General features: G+C 50.1%; 1 long non-coding RNA gene across 1 annotated transcript; it reads right to left on the bottom strand.

The window, feature by feature from the left end:
* Positions 1 to 553: 553 nt before the first annotated feature.
* LOC139228186 (uncharacterized) lies at positions 554 to 14,717 on the bottom strand. The gene is made up of 2 exons (XR_011587517.1): positions 14,662 to 14,717; positions 554 to 1,482 (listed from the first exon to the last, which is right to left on the bottom strand). It is a non-coding gene; the product is annotated as an uncharacterized lncRNA (long non-coding RNA).
* Between the last annotated feature and the right edge of the window lie 4,232 nt (positions 14,718 to 18,949).

Raw genomic sequence — 18,949 nt, 5'->3', positions numbered from 1 at the left:
CATCTCCTTATGGCTGGAGAAGAACTTGGAGTGGGAAGGGGAGGACCCAGCTGACATGGTCCATGTGGGAACCATCAACATTGGTAAAACTAGGAATGAGGTTCTGCTGAGAGAGTTTGAGGAGCTCAAATTGAAATTGAAACACAGAACCTTACAGGTAATAATCTCTGGATTGTTACCTGAGCCACATGCAAATTAGCATAGGGATAAGCAGATTGGAAGGTTAAATGTGTGGCTGAAAGAGTGGTGTGGGAGGCATGGGAGTTGCTTCATGGGCACTGGCACCAGTAGTGGGGAAAGAGAGCTGGTGGGTCGGGATAGGGTCCACTTAAACTGGGCTGGGACCAGTGTCTTGGCGAATCGAATAACTAGAGCGGTAGATAGTGAACATATTCCTACACGAGGCAGTTAATGCCCGCTGTGTAAGGGGTGGTTTTCAGGGGTTCAGCTTTCCCTTCTGACCTGATATGAGCGGTTCCGAATCGCTCCCACACCCTTGGTTCTAGACACTGGAATTATGAAGGGACTGTGACAGACTTGGACAGATAATCGGTTTTAAGGTAGGAAGCAGGTATGGCTTTATTGTGTTTAAAAAGAAGTAAAAGGCACACCTTTAATAACACACACAGAATATTAATACCAATACACACTGAGGGGTACAACACATTGAGTAAAATGTCACATTACAGCCTGTGGGGAAAAGAATACAGCTTAGACTCTAAATGGGGTAAAGAGGAGAATGCAGATATATTTACACAAGTTATCCCAGCCTCCCCCCTCCCAATCCCCCCAACTAACTAAATTATAGTTCTGGGGTTTCAGGAGCCATGCTCACCACTCTCCTTTTGACAGTTCCAACTCTGGGGTTCGCCTTAGTTGTCCACGTTCTGTAGTCTGTACCCCTTGGTAGTGTAGGACCAGCATGTAGAGTCGAAAAATCTTCGGTTTTTCTTCGGTTTTGTCGGGCTGGTTCTGGTTGACTGTTTGGTCGCGATGGTCCGAAACTTTCCGATAGTTGTTTTGAAAGCCTGTTTGCTGTCATGGTGCTGTCCTTCTGGGTTTTAGAGATTCTTTTCGCCGATGTTTCGGGGTCCCACTTTTCGAGGCCGATGTAGAACTTATGCAACGAGACTGCAAACTTAGTAGTGTCTCTAGAAGCACACCTAACTGCCAGAACAGGCCTTCAATTATACTAAAACAGGCTTCCTTATCTTTGCGCCAAATCAGTTCTTGGGCTTTGTTTAAACTGTTCTGTCCATTGATTTTCAAATGTCTCCTTTGTCAGTGTTTTTGGTGGGCTAGTCAGCTGTAACTCGATGAGGGTGTGATAATGTACTATCACTGGTTTTGCATTGTTTTAGGATTGTCCAGTTTCCTGACCATCTAGTTGGGCCCATGATTTCCATAGTGGTTGATTGGGTAATTTGATTATCTCTTAGGGGGTGAATTGGTGCTGCATAGTTCCCCCAGACCGTCTGGGATCTGTAATACACAAATTTGTTCACAGAGGTTAGCCCCACCTCCTGTATTCGGTAACTCTTTTTCGCAGCCAAAATGTTGTAGAATCTTAAAATTGATATGCTCCTTCCCATAGATGTTTAGGGGATCTCAGGCTTCTGTAATTTTGGACCATTTTGAATTCTCTTTTCAAAAAGTCCAAACATTGGGTGGGTGGGGGGAGGGGGTGCTCCATGAATGCATCCCCTTTTATCCCCTGCAGGCTTCGTCTCCCACTTATGGTATCATCTTCCAGGTGAGCAAAGTTCCTGACTCCCAAGAGATAACCTTCCCCGTAAATTAACTAAACTAATACCCAAAATATGCATTACACTTCTGCACCATCACCACAGATGCACACTTTTCCCTTTACAGGTACAAACTTTTTACATTTACACCCTCCCAGCTTGGAGACGGTTCAATCACTACAATTGCATTTCAGCACAGTTACATTTCATTTCAATTACATTATATTCACGTTGTAGGCAACGTAGAACCACATTGCAGAAGGAAGAACATAGATTAAAATTAAACAACATCAATTGGTCTCCTGAGTTTGTCCATCACCCGGTAATGTCTAGATCCTGCCCTTGAGAACTGCCCTCAGGCTGGCTGACATACAAGACAAAACTCAAAACAATCGCCTAAACATTACTGCAACATTAACCTCAATTCTAAACTAAACTTAAAATGTAAAACGCTGCAGTCAGCTGCCTTAAACTAAAAATTAGAGCTATGTACAACCGCCACCCGTCTCCGGGTGGCCTGGTTAATCCCTGTCAGGCCCATGCCTTGTGCGGCCTGATAGCCGCCTGGATGCTAGGGTTTCCCTGCAGCCGGTGAGCTGGAGACCCTTGTCTTTGGGACAGTTCGTTGCTACTGCTCCTGTGAGACCCTCACCGCTGGAGGCGGCTGGCTGGGGGTCTTTACTCTGAGCGGCCTCTGTACTTCTGACCTTTGGCCTTCCCTGTCGGGCTGCCCTTCTCCTAGGGTAGAATCGCTGAGGCTCAGATGCCGGTGACCACGGTATCTTTGGCCGTGGTGTACGGAGGGTCCTTCTCAGAGCTTCGGTTACTGGGGGTGCGTCTGAATCCCAAACGATGGGTGGGATAGCCCCTCCAATACTGTAATTCACCGCCCCTATAGGCACGGTTTCTGAGCCTGACACAATCCCTGTGGGCCCTCCACCGTCGGGGGCGGCCAACAGAGGGTCCCTGTCCTGAGGACGGTTCACCCCTCCCGGCTGCCCTCTGTGCTTGGCTGACCCTGGGTTGTACAGCTTGCACTGGTTGATGTGGAACCACTTAGTACGGCGGGGCAGCTTTATGGCATAGACCATCGGGCTTGCCTTGTCGACAATGCTGTATGGCCCCATATATAATGCTTCAAAAACCCCGACCCGAGCATAGTTCCTCATCATAACCTGGTCCCCTATCTCCCAATCGTGGTGTTTGCTGGGTTCTAGCAGCAATCGGTTACTCTGATGCTGTCTGCCCATGTTACTAGCAGCCTGCCAGTGAATCTGTTTGAGGTATTCAACCAGGTTCCTGACAAACCGGTCCCGGTTCACCTCTCTGAGCTGACCTTCTGTGAGCACCGGGGCTAGGACATGGGTGGGGGTCCGCATGATCCGGCCAGTCATGAGCTCATGTGGGGAATACCCCGTGCTCTTTGACCGGCTGGCTCGGATCCCCATTAGGACCAACGGTAAGACCTCCACCCACTTTTGGGGTGAGTCTCCCGTTTCCTTCCGCAGCCTTTTTTTAATGGTGCGGTTTAAACGCTCCACAATACCCGATGACAGTGGATTGTGGGCAACGTGCCATTTCCCCTCAATGCCGAGCACCTTAAGGGTTGCCTGCATTGCTTGCCCTGTGAAATGGCTCCCCTTGTCCGACTCCACATACTGTGGGAGTCCCCACCGGGAGAACACTTCCCTCACTAGAATCTTAGCTGTCCCTAGTGTGGTGGCTGTTCGGCAGGGGAAGGCTTCAACCCATTTTGAGAACACGTCCACCAGGACTAGGCAGCATTAGTAGCCTCCCTGGGCGGTGGGTAGGGGCCCGATGTAGTCAATTTGGATTGACTGCCATGGTCCCTCTACCCTCCTGACGTGTCCTAGGGACACCTTCCTTTTCTGGGGGTCAGGGTTGTTCGCAGCACACACCAGGCAGTTCGCACAGAACTCGCGGACGTCCTCCCTGAGTCCCGGCCACCATCCTGCCTGTTCCACCCGTTGCCAGGTGGTCTCAGGCCCGGGGTGTCCCGCTCCTGGACCCTCATGAGCCAGTTTTAGGAATTCCCTCTGGTGCTGCTGCGGCACGACCCATTGTCCCTCTTTAAACAGCATGCCTTCCTTAATGGTAATGGCTGCTGTGCCGTATGGACCTTCTACTCTCTCTCCTCTAGCTAGCGCGTTCAGGACAGCTTTCAGGACTGGGTCCTGTAGCTGAACTGTATTTAAGTCCGGGGCCAAAGCTATCCCTGTACTCTCTGCTGCCCTGTTCTTATTCTTGACCGCTGCTATGCGGCCAGTGTCATAGGGGTCCCAGAACTTTCCCGTGCGGGCACCTTCTTTGGCCAGTTTGTCAGCCTGTTGGTTTCCCTCTGCCCAGGGTTCGGTTTTTGAATGGGCCTTCACCTTATGTATGTAGACCTTTCCTTCTTCCCCCACCGCTGTCATGATTTTCTCCAGCAGGGGCTTGATCGCCAGGGGTCTCCCGTCAGCGGACGTGTATCCGCGATGGGACCAGATAGCTAGGTACTCTATACATGAATTGCAGGTGAACATACTGTCCGAGCAAATCGTGTACGGGGTAGGGAATTCCTCGGGGTGGGTCACCATGTACAGTTCTGCATGCTGGGCGCTCATGGTGCTGGGGAGCTTGATTGCCAGGGCAATACCTGCCCTTGGGTCATAGACTCTGCACCCAGTGAGTCGCTCGCCAGCAGATACCGTGCTGGACCCGTCCACGTAGATTTTTTTTTTTTTTTTTGTTTGAAATTCGTAGCCAATCGTTCCAATTCTTTGTCAAATCACAAACGCCAGAGGTCACCTTGCACACGCCAAGGATCACTCTGTGCCAATGCTCTTAGCCAAAAGGCCTAGAGCCACTGCACCGTTCCTGGAAGTACTGCAATACCAGGTTCGTGCCATGGAGGTGGATGGGTCAGGTCCCCCACACACCTCCGTGGAGGTGGATGGGTCAATGTCCCGGCCTATAGGGTGTAACCCCACCCGAAGGCCAATGTTCACCTCCCATACCCCTTCTATGGAGCACCTGTGGGCTTTCCCTGGGTAGATTAGGTTGGCTGCGAGCCTTGGCTTGTGGGGGCCTTCTATTCTGAGGTCCATCTGGGAGAGGAGCAGGGTCCAGCGAGCAATGCGGGCACTGCTCACCATCCCGTCCTTAATCCTCCCATCTAGGAGCATCTGAGTAGGTGTGTGGTGGGTTAGGAGTGTTAGAGGAGACCCTCCCGTGAAGATCAAGGATCTTTTCACTGCCCAATGTGTGGCTAGGAGGTGTCTCTCACAGTTGGAGTACCCCTTCTCCACATCTGTGAGGATCCTGGAGGAGTAAACCGCCGGTCTCAGCTGGCCGTGCCGCTCTTGAAGCAGCACTGAGCTCAAACTGTCCCCGCTGGCTGCCACCTCCAGGAAAAACTCCTTTCCTACATCTATCGCTCCTAAGGCTGGCGTGGTCTGCAAGTCCTTCTTGAGCTGATTAAATGCTGCCTCGCAACCCTCATCCCAGTCCCACTCTACACTCTTGTGTAGGAGCCTGAGGAGAGGGGCTGCGGTGGCCACATAATCCTCAATGAAGTCTCTGCAGTACCCGGTGAGCCCTAGAAAGGATCTTACACCTGTCACTGTGTTGGGGGCTGGTAACTCCTGTATTGCCTCCCTTCTAGCCTTGTCTATGGCTCTTTCCCCAGCACGCACAGTCAGCCCCAGGAATTTGACTTCCTTCTGGCCGATCTGTGCCTTCTTGGGGTTTACTTTAAACCCTTCTTCTTTTAGCAGCTCCAGCAACTCAGCCAGCAGTGGGCCATGCTCCTGCCCCCTGATCGGTGAACAGGGGCAGGTCATCCACATACTGCACCAACTGCTGGGGTCTGCTAAAGCCCTTTAAACAGTTCGCCATGCATTGGTGAAAAATACTGGGGCTGTTGTGGAAGCCCTGGGGAAGACAGTTCCACGTATATTGTTGGCCCTTGAAGGTAAAAGCGAACTTGTACTGGTCCTCCCGTTTTAAAGGAATGGACCAGAACCCATTCGAAATGTCCAGCACCGTGAACGTGGTCGCGGATATTGGAATACTCCCTATGAGGTCCGCTATGGCTGCTACAGTGGGTGCACAGGCAGGGATATTCTTATTTAGTACTCGATAGTCCACGGTGGCCCTCCATGAGTTGTCCAGTTTCTTGACCGGCCATAGTGGAGAGTTCACATAGGTAGCTATCGGTCTTAACACCCCTTGCTCTACCAGTGATCCTAGCACCGTTGTCAGGTCTGCCTCTGCCTCCCTGGGGAAGTTATGTTGCTTTTGTGGTCGGGTCATGGAGTCCCCTTCTATACTAACTTCCACCCCCGTTACCCTGCCACAGTCATGTTTATGGGTGGCGAATGCTGCAAGGTGTGCCCGTACATATGCCTGGTAGTCCACTGGGGTGTTACGGACCAGTAATTCCAAGTCGTAACCCTCCTTTGGCTTCACGGTACACAACGTTCCCTTGGCCCCTTTTTCTGGGATCATCACCACCTCACCTTCCTTGTCAGTCCCTATGGCTCCCCATAGATAGTGGTTCCTGAGATCCACTAGGATCTGGTGGCCAATGATAAAATCAGCCCTCAGGATCCCTTTTCCCTTCTGCTCCCATTTCATCAGGACACACTTCCATTTGGTTTTGAGTGTCCCTAACTGAATGGTGAGCAGGATGGAAAACGAACCAGTTTGCTCATTGCCTGTGAACCCCACTAGACTGTACGGGACCCCGTTCGATAGAGGTGAGGTAGCTGGGTTATCTGCATATACAAGGGTGCTGGAAGCACCAATATCTAGCAGGTAGGACCCTTTCACTTTCTCCACCTCCATCGTAACGCACGGTCTCTTCCAGGCATCATATTCTAGGGAACACAGGTACACAGGCTGCGCTGGCTCTAGTCATGCATCTGGGTGGGTTGGAGCAGAGGGTTTTACCGTACCAGCTACTGCACCAGTTGCGATAGCTACTGCTCCCTGTCCGTTTATGAGTGTCTGTAGGGCGGCTACGAGTGTCTCATATGAGTCGGGTGTTCCTGCCCCAGTTTACGGGCTGGGGCTGGAGTGGCCTTTCCCTTAGTCTCTTTCTAGGGGTTCCTACAGTCCTTCCTCCAGTGCCCACTTTTCCCACACCCAAAACACTCGCCCCCTTTGTGGGAGGGTTCCCACCTTCCTAATGCCACTCTATCTTGCCTTGGCTGGGTTTAATCTCATGGACCTTCCCTTTAGAGGAGGAGTCCTCTGTCCCTCCACCGTTCCGGTAAGCCAGGGTCAACTGTCTGACCACTGTCTCCTCGGTGGTTCTGGGATCTCTTGGATCGAACCAGACCTCGGCTTTTGCCTTTACTCCAGGTAAGCTGTTTGCCACCAGGCTGCAGAGCCAGTGAGCCAGCTCATTAGGGTTCAGGTGGGCCCGGTCAAGAACCCCACTACAGGCCCTTTCGTAGACCGGCCACAACCTGTCGGCGAAAGCCTGTGGAGTCTCCCCATAGAGCTGCACTGTTTTCTCCACTTGGGAGAAAGGACTCCCGTCGTTCATACCCATGGCCTCTAGAACCTCCTCCTTAACCACAGCGTACGTGTTTCGCCCCTTTCTGCTGTCTGCAGAGAGGGAATGGCACAGCTTGGTGTCTAGCGAGAAGAGCAACAGCTTAGCCTGCTCTGAATCATCGCACCCGTTAATATCCCCTGTGTGTTCCACTTCCAGGAAGTGTACCGAGGGATCCCCCTGTTGGGTGAGCTTACTTAGGTGGCCTATCATAGCCCTCAGTTTTTGGGTGTTGTGGGGGACTACGAAGTTGCTTTCCAGGGGTCCTGCTGCCCCATTGGTGTCAGGCGGGCCAAACTTCTGCTGCCGGACCGGGTGCATTGGCCCTGGTTCCGGCCCTTCTTGTATTGGCTCGCCTGCTTCCCCCTGCTGCCAAGCCGAGTTAAAACTCGGGGCCGCCGGTGTTGGTAGTTCGCAATCCTTGCCTGCCCTGCACTCTGGCTGACACCCCTGCTGCTCCGGGCCATTCCCGGGAGCTGCAGGCAGTGACTGAGGGGTTTCTCCTTGCTCTACCAGGTGTTCCTGGGCTAAACCCGGGTTTATCAGGCACACCATGCCTTTAGCCCGGGATAGAGCAAGGTTCAAGCTTTGGATCTGCTGCTGGCAGGGGCCGTGGTCTCCTGCCTCAAATTCCCTGGTACTGGCTACCTTATAGGCTACCTAAATGTCTCTCACCCTCTCCCCGTAATCTTTAACTTTCTTGGCGAGGCAGGAATTCTCTTCCCACAACACCAGTTCGCTATTCTTGGCTTGAATAATCTGACACTGTAAAAGGTCCAGTTGGGTTTTGTGCCTTTCTTTAGTGAGCTCTCTACTTTCCTTTAACTGTCCCACCTCTGTCCACAGCCTTTCCCCGACTGTGGCCCTTGCGCTGGACCTCTCTTCTGCCTGCCTCAATACTCCCTTTAATTTCTCATTCTCCTCATCTAGAAGCCGGATCTGTCGTTGAAGGCAAATTAGCCAAATGGCCTTCTCTATCGACCTTTTATGGTCCTTGCTCTCGGTCCATTGAGCTGCAGCACCTTCTGGACGCTCAGCATACAATAGATCGAGTACCCACTCCTTAGCCATATTTACCCTCTTAAACACGTACGAGGAAATCCCCTCTTCCATTTTGCTTCTTTTCCTGAAACCAGTCTCTCTCTTATCACGTCCCTTGTACCAGTGTCCCATCTGGGTCGCCATGTGTAAGGGGTGGTTTTCAGGGGGTCAGTTTTCCCTTCTGACCCTATTTGAGTGGTTCCGAATCGCTCACACACCCTTGGTTCTAGACACTGGAATTATGAAGGGACTGTGACAGACTTGGACAATCGGTTTTAAGGTAGGAAGCAGGTATGGCTTTATTGTGTCTAAAAAGAAGTAAAAGGCACACCTTTAATAACACACACAGAATATTAATACCAATACACACTGAGGGGTACAACACATTGAGTAAAATGTCAAATTACAGCCTGTGGGGAAAAGAATACAGCTTAAACTCTAAATGGGGTAAAGAGGAGAATGCAGATATATTTACACAAGTTATCCCAGCCTCCCCCTCCCAATTTCCCCAACTAACTAAGTTATAGCCCTGGGGTTTCAGGGGCCATGCTCACCAATCCCCTTATGACAGTTCCAACTCCGGGGTTCGCCTTAGTTGTCCACATTCTGTAGTCTGTACCCCTTGGTAGCGTAGGACCAGCTTGTAGAATAGAAAAATCTTCAGATTTTCTTCGGTTTTGTCGGGTTGGTTCCGGTTGACTGTTTGGTCGTGATTTCCGAAACTTTCCGATAGTTGTTTTGAAAGCCTGTTTGCTGTCGTGGTGCTTTCCTTCTGGGTTTTAGAGATTGCTTTCGCCGATGTTTCGGGGTCCCACTTTTCGAGGCTGATGTAGAACTTATGCAACGAGACTGTGAACTTAATAGTGTCTCTAGAAGCACACCTAACTGCCAGAACAGGCCTTCAATTATACTAAAACAGGCTTCCTTATCTTCGCGCCAAATCAGTTCTTGGGCTTTGTTTAAACTGTTCTGTCCATTGATTTTCAAATGTCTCCTTTGTCAATGTTTTTGGTGGGCTAGTCAGCAGTAACTCGATGAGGGTGTGATAATGTGCTATCACTGGTTTTGCATTGTTTTAGGATTGTCCAGTTTCCTGGCCATCTAGTTGGGCCCATGATTTCCATTGTTGTTGATTTGATTATCTCTTAGGGGGTGAATTGGTGCTGCATAGTTCCCCCAGACCGTCTGGGATCCTTAATACACGAATTTGCTTCACAGAGGTTAGCCCCACCTCCTGTATTCGGTAACTCTTTTTTGCAGCCAAAATGTTGTAGAATCTTAAAATTGATATGCTCCTTCCCATAGATGTATAGGGGATCCCAGGCTTCTGTAATTTAGGTCCATTTTGAATTCTCTTTTCAAAAAGTCCAAACACTGGGGGGGGGGTCTCCATGAATGCATCCCCTTTTATCCCCTGCAGGCTTCGTCTCCCCCTTTAAAACTCATTTGTGGCCTGAAGTTTTTTCTTCCATTTTACAAGTCCAGAAAGGGATTCTTCTCCTCTGCAGGGGAAAGGTACCAGGAATCTTTGCAAAATATTGGTCAATTCTACAGCTGGTAATCCCTGGCCCAAGACCGCTAAAAGTGGAGGAGAAACATCTGGGAAGGCGCTGAACACTTTGAGTCTCTTCGCCGGGAGCACGCGGGGGGCCAAGTACAAACAGTGGAAGGAGCGTATGACAATCCAAGCCCCCCACCCACCCGTCCCTCCAACCATCGTCTGCCCCACCTGCGACAGAGACTGTAGGTCCCACATCGGACTCTTTAGTCACCTGAGAACTCATGTTAATGTGGAAGCAAGTCATCCTCGACTCCGGGGCATGGGCTGAGAAGAAACTAATGAAGCTGGTGGGATGGTGTGGGTATTCTGGAAAGGCTAAACTCAGAAACAGCAAGAGAACTGCTAAGGCTCTTGAGCAGAGTAGTGATTTGGGTAAAAGCAAGCTGAGTGGGTCAGGAAGGGACAGGAAGAGGAACAAAGGGCTTCAGTGACTAAGGTGACAACAGGCAAAATATGAAAATTGTTCAAGCTAAAGGCACTATATGTGAATGAGCGAAGCATTCGCAACAAAATAGGTGAATTAATAACCTTGCCGAAAAGAATAGTAAGCCTGAGGATTGGGAGGATTTTAGAATTCAGCAAAGGCGGACCAAGAAACAGATAAAGAAAGGGAAAAAAGATTATGAGTAAACTAGCGAGAGACATAAAAACAGACTGTAAAATGTACATAACCTATAGGTATGTAAAAAGGAAGATGTAAGTAAAAGTAAATGTGGGTCTCTTACAGGCTCATGGGATTGCAGGTAACATGGATTGAGGATTGATTAACGGAAAACAGAGAGTCGGAATAAATGGGTAATTCTCAGGTTGACAGGCTGTAACTAGTGGGATACCGCAAGGATCGGTGCTTGGGCCCCAGCTATTCACAATCTGTATCAATGATTTGGATGAGGGAACCAAATATAATATATCCAAGTTTGCTGATGATACAAAGCTAGGTGGGAATGTAAGTTGTGAGGAGGATGCAAAGAGGCTTCAAAGAGATATAGGTGGACTAAGTGAGTGGGCAAGAACATGGCAAATGGAATATAATGTGGAGAAATGTGAAGTTATCCACTTTGGTAGGAAAAATAGAAAAGCAGAGTATTTTTCAAATGGTGAGAGATTGGGAAATGTTGGTGTTCAGAGGGACCTGGGTGGTCCTTGCTCGCTGCGAGGGGAGAAGGCGGAGATCACTGAGTGCAGCACGTGGTCACCATTGTCAATCAAATGAAGAAGGAGCAAGGAAATAGACAGCAGCTGCAAGGAGAGAAGCAACTGCTGGGCTTATAGAATCATAGAAATTTACAGCACGCAAGGAGGCCATTTCAACCCATCGTGCCCGCGCCGGCTGACAAAGAACTATCCAGCCTCATCCCATTTTCCAGCTCTCGGTCCGTAGCCCTGTAGGTTACAGCACTTCAGGTGCACATCCAAGTACTTTTTAAATGTGGTGAGGGTTTCTGCCTCTACCACCCTTTCAGCCAGTGAGTTCCAGACTCCCACCACCCTCTGGGTGAAAACATTTCCCCTCAAATCCCCTCTAAACCTTCTACCAATTACTTTAAATCTATGCCCCTGGTTATTAACCCCTCTGCTGAGGGAAATAGGTCCTTTCTATCCACTCTATCTAGGCCCCACATAATTTTATACACCTCAATTAAATCTCCCCTCAGCCTCCTCTGTTGAAAGGAAAACAACCCCAGCCTATCCAATCTTTCCTCATGGCTAAAATTCTCCAGTCCAGACAACATCCTCATAAATCTCCTCTGTACCCTCTCGAGTGCAATCGCATCTTTCCTGTAATGCGGTGACCAGAACTGCATGCAGTATTCCAGCTGTGGGCTAACTAGTGTTTTATACAGTTCAAGCATAACCTCCCTGCTCTTGTATTCTATGCCTCGGTTAATAAAGGCAAGTATTCCGTATGCCTTCTTAACCACCTTATTTACCTGGCCTGCTACCTTCATGGATCTGTGGACCTGCACTCCCAGGTCCCTTTGTTCCTCTACATTTCTCAGTGTCCTACCATTTAATGTGTATTCCCTTGTCTTGTTAGACCTTCCCAAATGCATGACCTCACACTTCTCTGGATTGAATTCCATTTGCCACTGTTCTGTCCACCTGACCAGTTCATTGATATCTTCCTGCAGTCTACAGCTTTCTTCTTCATTATCAACCACACAGCCGATTTTTGTATCATCTGCAAATCATGTCTCCTACATTGAAGTCTCCTCCTTCTTAGCCAGTCCCTCAGAGTCGAGGATGACTTGCTTCCACACTAATATGATTTATCAGGTGACTGATGAGTCCAATGCAGGATCTTACAGTCTCTGTCACAGGTGGGGGAGACGGTGGTTGGAGGGACGGGTGGGTGGGGGGCTTGGGTTGTCATACGCTCCTTCCGCTGTTTGTACTTGGCTTCCACGAGCTCCTGGCGAAGAGACTCGAGATGCTCAGTGCCTTCCCGAATGTTTCTCCTCCACTTAGGGCGGTCTTGGGCCAGGGACTCCCAAGAGTCAGTGGGGATGTTGCATTTTATCAAGGAGGCTTTGAGGGTGCCCTTGAAGCGTTTCCTCTGCCCACCTGGGGCTCGCTTGCCATGTAGGAGTTCCGAGTAGAGCGCTTGCTTTGGGAGTCTTGTGTCAGGCGTGCAGACAATGTGGCCTGCCCAGCGGAACTGGTCGAGTGTGGTCAGTGCTTCGATGCTGGGGATATTTGCCTGAGCGAGAACACTGACGTTGGTGCGTCTGTCCTCCCAGGGGATTTGGACGATCATGCGGAGGCAGCGTTGGTGGAATTTCTCCAGCACTTTGAGGTGCCTGCTGTACATAGACCATGTCTCTCAAGCATATAGGAGGATGGGTATCACTACAGCTCTGTAGACCAGGAGCTTGGTGCCAGGTTTGAGGACCTGGTCTTCAAACACTCTCTTCCTCAGGCGACCAAAGGCTGCACTGACACACTGAAGGCAGTGTTGGACCTCGTCATCGATGTTTGCCCTTGTTGACAGTAGGCTCCAGAGGTATGGAAAATGGTCCACATTGTCCAAAGCCTCATCGTGGATTTCAAAGTATAAAGTCTAAATCATTGATATATACCACCAAAAGCAAGGGACCCAGTACTGAGTCTTGCAGAACCCCACTGGAAACATCCTTCCAGCCTTCCAGTCAAAAAGCATCCTTTGTTTGCTGCCTCTGAGCCAATTTTGGGTCCAACTTGCCACTTTGCCCTGGATCCCATGGGCTTTTACTTTCGTGACCAGTCTGCCATGTGGGACCTTATCAAAAGCTTTGCTATAATCCATATACACTACATCATACGCACTGCCCTCATCGACCCTCCTGGTTACCTCCTCAAAAAATTCAATCATGTTCGTCAGACACGATCTTCCCTGAACAAATCCATGATGACTGTCTCTGATTAATCCGTGTCTCTCTAAATGAAGATTTATCCTGACCCTCAGAATAGTTTCCAATAATTTTCCCACCAATGAGGTTAGGCTGACTGGCCTGTAATTACTTGGTCTGTCCCTTTCTACGTTTTTAAACAACAGTACAACGTTAGCAGTCCTCCGGCACCAAGCCTGCAGCCAGAGAGGATTGGAAAATGATGGTCAAAGCCTCTGCTATTTCCTCCCTTACTTCTCTTAACAGCCTGGGATACATTACATCCGGGTCTAGGGATTTATCTACTTTCAAAGATACTAAACCCCTTAATGCTTCTTCTCTCACTATGTTTATCTCATCTAACATTTCACACTTCTTCACAATAACTGTAATGTCTGCATCGTCCCTCTCTTTTGTGAAGACAGGCGCAAAGTATTCATTAAAAACCATAGCCATGTCTTCTGCCTCCACACACAAGCTCACAATGTCAACCATTGATTCCCTATCTTTGTGGAGGGAGAAGACTGGAACATGTCAACATTAGGAAACTATTAGGATTGGCACTTATTACCAGCAAAATTGAAACAGTTTGCAAACTCATTTAAATATTCTGCACTGTCTATAATTTCCCCTCCCCCTGTTTTCTCTCCTGCTGTCTTCCAAGTGTTGGCTAACACTGTAGTATAGTTACAAGGGTGTTCGCTACCATTTGATGCCTAACCTCATTCGTTCTTCCCCTCCGAGCCTATACCTGGAGTGTTAGCAGGCGTGTTCGACCCAGGAGGGCATTACAGTCAGACCTGATTGTTGCCAATGTTGGCCTCTAGCTAGAATTTCCACCTCCCAGGATTGTCCTGGAGTCGCCAGGAATCAAACATTACTCTGGACACTGCTGCCAGCAATTTGGGAGGAGCCAACGGGTTTTAATTGGGCGGGGGTTTTGCGGAAGTGCTGACAGGTATCACCTCGCTTGACCGCGCCCGGCAATGATGACATCATCCATCATCGCCACGCGCAGCGGCCCGTTACCGCCCCGGAAGAGAAATCCGGCCACGCCCCCTCGTTCCCCACCTGGCGCTGACAGCGATGGTTTCGGCTGTCGAGTTATAGTTGGGAGTCAGTTGGAGGAGCGCTACTTAAAGGCGGGGTCCAATGGCCACCAGCAAAATTCACCTCGGGGGGGTTTTCTGGCGGTCCCCACATCCATCCCACTGCTGCCGAGCGTCCTAAGTGCATTATCAAAGCACCCCCTGTGGCCAGGCCCAAACCCTCCCTCGTGGCCCAATGGGCTGAGCTCGAATCTTCACAGAGCTCACAGCGACCCTGCCCTTTAGATGAACAGAAGAGATGTGGTGTGACGCACACACGCACTGACATCATCACCTGATGACTGACAGCAGCGGAGACTCCACTTTCTCCCCTCTCCTGGTCGATTGTCTGCTCACCACACCACTTTCACCCTCATTATGACCAACTTCCGGTCCGCCTGAAAAAAAATGACAATGAATTTCGCGAAAGAGGCGACCTCATCCGACGCGGCAGTGAAAACATTTCAGAAGCGGTCGGTGCAACCGATTTTGGGCGGAGCTGAATTTTGGCCCCATTATCTTCACAAACATTTTTTATCAGCCAGTATTCTTTGCAGCTTGCTGACACATAGGCAATGTTGGAGAGATTTGAGCAATTTTCAATTCAAGGATTGTTCTACCTCTCAACCTTTCCTGTGTTTCATTGAGGGCAGGTTTGAAACAACATCGTTTCATAGGTGCTGTGTTGGCACTCGACCTCCTGCTCCAACGTCACCATCGGAGGTAACTTAGGCAGAGAGAAAAGCAGAGAGCGAGAGGGAGAAAGGCAGCATAATGTGGCCAGAGGGAGGGCTGGCAACAGGGTATTCCGGCAGCAGGCCTACATCAGTTTCACTGAGTAGCGGTGTGTTCGAAGGCTGCGCTTCAGCAAGGACGTGGTCACAAAACTCTGCCATCTCCTGCACCCAGACCTCGAGCCTCAGCCCAGGGTGATCACGGCCTCTCTCAGTGGCAGTCAAGGTCACCATCGCGCTCAATTTCGACATCAAGGGACAATCCAGTGTGCAAGGAGAGACATCTCCAACATTTCCCAGTTTGCCATTCATTGCTCTAGCCACGAGGTTGCAGATGCTCTTCACAGAAGAAGGGAATAGATATCCTTCCCCGTGCCAGGATAGTGGGCTTGCCCATGGTGCAGGGTGCCACTGACTGCACCCTCGTCACTTTGCGAGCACAATCCTGAGGTATTCCGTAACCATGAAGGCTCCCACTCACTGAACATGCGGTAGGTGTGTGACCACACACGCCGAATCCTCACCGCCAATGCCCACTGTCCTGGCAGCAGCCACGATGCATTCATCCTGTGCCAGACCAGCGTGCCAGCTCTGTTCCAGCCACCACATCAAGCTCACAGCTGGCTGCTCGGAGACAAGGGCTATCCGCTCTCCACCTGGCTCATGACTCCCCAACACTCCTGCCCAGCACTCATACAATGAGACCCATGCTGCCACCAGGAACATCATTGAGCAGACCATCGGAGTGCTGGGAGGAGTCCTCCAGTACTCGCCTCAGCGGGTGTCCCTATTCGTCATCGCCTGCTGCACGCTGCACAACCTGGCCATCATGAGGGCACAGCCATTGCCACCCGGCATAGTTCCATCACATCAGGAGGAGGAAGAGGAGGAGGAGGAGGAGGAGGAGAAGGAGGAGGAGAAACAGCTGTGACAGAGGAGGCAGTGACTCCATCACGATCCTGAAGGGAGGTCCGCTACCGTCACAGCTCGTTCCAGTGATTTCCATCCCACTTCCCAGTTCCTCTGGAGGTCCCCATTACCACATCAATTGGCCTTTAAATACCTGGGCTGGCTGGGTGACAGGCAGCGACACGTGCAATGGCGGAGTGGCAGTGGTGGGATCAGGACTGCTGCCATCCTGAGAGAGGACAGCAGGTTCCTGCTCCACTGACCCAGTGCCACTCCCCAGGGCAGCACCTCAACATCCCCACAGATTGGTGGTCTGCTGCGACACCGTGAGATCCCCGGTGGACTGTGGTGGACCCAGTGGCGATGGCAGCAGTCAGAGCTCATGTGTCATTCTCTGTTTCTAACTTGTGCTGTACCTGCTGTCATCACCATAGGCAGTCCCTCGAAATGAGGATGACTTGCTTCCATGCCAAACAAGGACGAGTTCACAGGTGTTTCAATGAAGGACCCGAACTACATCCTGAAGGGTGGAAGATGCCTGTGCGTGGATTTTTTTAACGTGGGGTGACTGTTGCACACCAGCCACCACACGGTTGTGCAGCGTGCAGCAGGCGATGACGAATAGGGACACCCGCTGAGGCGAGTACTGGAGGACTCCTCCCAGCACTCCGATGGTCTGCTCAATGATGTTCCTGGTGGCAGCATGGGTCTCAGAGCTAGGTCTTGATCCAGTGGCAAGGATTAACCAAGACAACTGGAAACCCTGCTGTGGCCCCGAATTCATGCCTCCCCTGGGCCCCAATCACATGCCAAAGAAATGGCAGACCAATTTGAACAAATACTTTGGTTCTGTCTTCATGAATGTAGTAGGGGACCGAGGGTCTAGTGAGAAGGAGGAACTGAAGGCGGGAAATTGTGTTGGGGAAATTGATGGGATTGAATGCTGATAAATCCCCGGGGCCTGATAGACTGCATCCCAGAGCACTTAAGGAAGTGGCCCTAGAAATAGTGGATGCATTGGTGATTATTTTCCAACAGTCTATTGATCAGTTCCTATGGACTGGAGGGTAGCTAATGTAACACCACTTTTTAAAAAAGGAGGGAGAGAGAAAACGGGTAATTATAGACCGGTTAGCCTGACATCGGTAGTGGGGAAAATGTTGGATTCAATCATTAAGGATGAAATAGCAGCACATTTGGAAAGCAGTGACAGGATCAGTCCAAGTCAGCATGGATTTATGAGAGGGAAATCTTCTAGAATTTTTTGAGGATGTAACTGGTAGAGTGGACAAGGGAGAACCAGTGGATGTGGTGTATTTGGACTTTCAAAAGGCTTTTGACAAGGTCCCACACAAGAGATTGGTGTGCAAAATTAAAGCACATGGTATTGGGGGTAATGTATTGAAGTGGATAGAGAACTGGTTGGCAGACAGAAAGCAGAGAGTCGGGATAAACGGGTCCTTTTCAGAATGGCAGGCAGTGACTAGTGGACTGCCGCAGGGCTCAGTGCTGGGACCCCAGCTCTTTACAATATACATCAACGATTTAGATGAAGGAATTGAGTGTAATATCTCCAAGTTTGCAGATGACACTAAGCTGGGTGGCGGTGTGAGCTGTGAGGAGGATGCTAAGAGGCTGCAGGGTGATTTGAACAGGTTAGGTGAGTGGGCAGATGCAGTATAATGTGGATAAATGTGAGGTTATCCACTTTGGTGGCAAAAACACGAAAGTAGAATATTATCTGAATGGCGGCAAATTAGGAAAAGGGGAGGTGCAACGAGACCTGGGTGTCATGGTTGATCAGTCATTGAAAGTTGGCATGCAGGTACAGCAGGTGGTGAAGAAGGCAAATGGTATGTTGGCCTTCATAGCTAGGGGATTTGAGTATAGGAGCAGGGAGGCCTTACTGTAGTTGTACAGGGCCTTAGTGAGGCCTCACCTGGAATATTGTGTGCAGTTTTAGTCTCCTAATCTGAGGAAGGACATTCTTGCTATTGAGGGAGTGCAACGAAGGTTCACCAGACTGATTCCAGGGATGGCTGGACTGACATATGAGGAGAGACTGGATCAACTGGGCCTTTATACATTGGAGTTTAGAAGGATGAGAGGGGATCTCATAGAAAGATACAAGATTCTGACGGGACGGGACAGGTTAGATGCGGGAAGAATGTTCCCGATGTTGGGGAAGTCCAGAACCAGGGGACACAGTCTAAGGATAAAGGGTAAGCCATTTAGGACTGAGATGAGGTGAAACTTCTTCACTCAGAGAGTTGTTAACCTGTGGAATTCACTGCCGCAGAGAGTTGTTGATGCCAGTTGATTGGATATATTCAAGAGGGAGTTAGATATGGCCCTTACGGCTAAAGGGATCAAGGGGCATGGAGAGAAAGCAGGAAAGGGTTACTGATGTGAATGATCAGCCATGATCTTATTGAATGGTGGTGCAGGCTCGAAGGGCCAAATGGCCTACTCCTGCACCTATTTTCTATGTTTCTATGTTTCTATGTACCTGCCCACGTTCCAATCACCGACCTGGACTTTGATGACGCCACTCTTCACTGCCGTTGCCCTCCTGCACCAGCTCGCGCTGCTCCCTGGAGGAGTACGCCTCCACGCTGCTGTCGGGAGGCCGTTCACCGCTCCTTTTATGGCCCCGACCAGCCGCTGGTGTTGTCACACAGGTCGGGGCCGCCAAATTCAATTTAAGGTGGTGGCTATATATATATATATATAGCTCCATCTGGTGGACTCCTGTGGCACTGCAGCCAGTGCTGTTTATAATAAAGAAAGGAACAGGTCACCTGACTGGAGCTCTGGCGTGTTCTGCCATCTTCAGGTTGTGTGTGTGTTTGTGTGTTGTACGCATCTTGCGAAGGCATGCCGACTGAAGGGTAAAGCAGCGTTCAAAGCTGTAAGTAGAAATCCCCAGAGACTATTTAG

Source organism: Pristiophorus japonicus, chromosome 17, assembly GCF_044704955.1.
Source record: "Pristiophorus japonicus isolate sPriJap1 chromosome 17, sPriJap1.hap1, whole genome shotgun sequence".
NCBI classification, from domain to species: domain Eukaryota; kingdom Metazoa; phylum Chordata; class Chondrichthyes; family Pristiophoridae; genus Pristiophorus; species Pristiophorus japonicus.
Note: the sequence above shows the minus strand (reverse complement) of the source record. Positions and strands in the feature narration are given on the sequence as shown.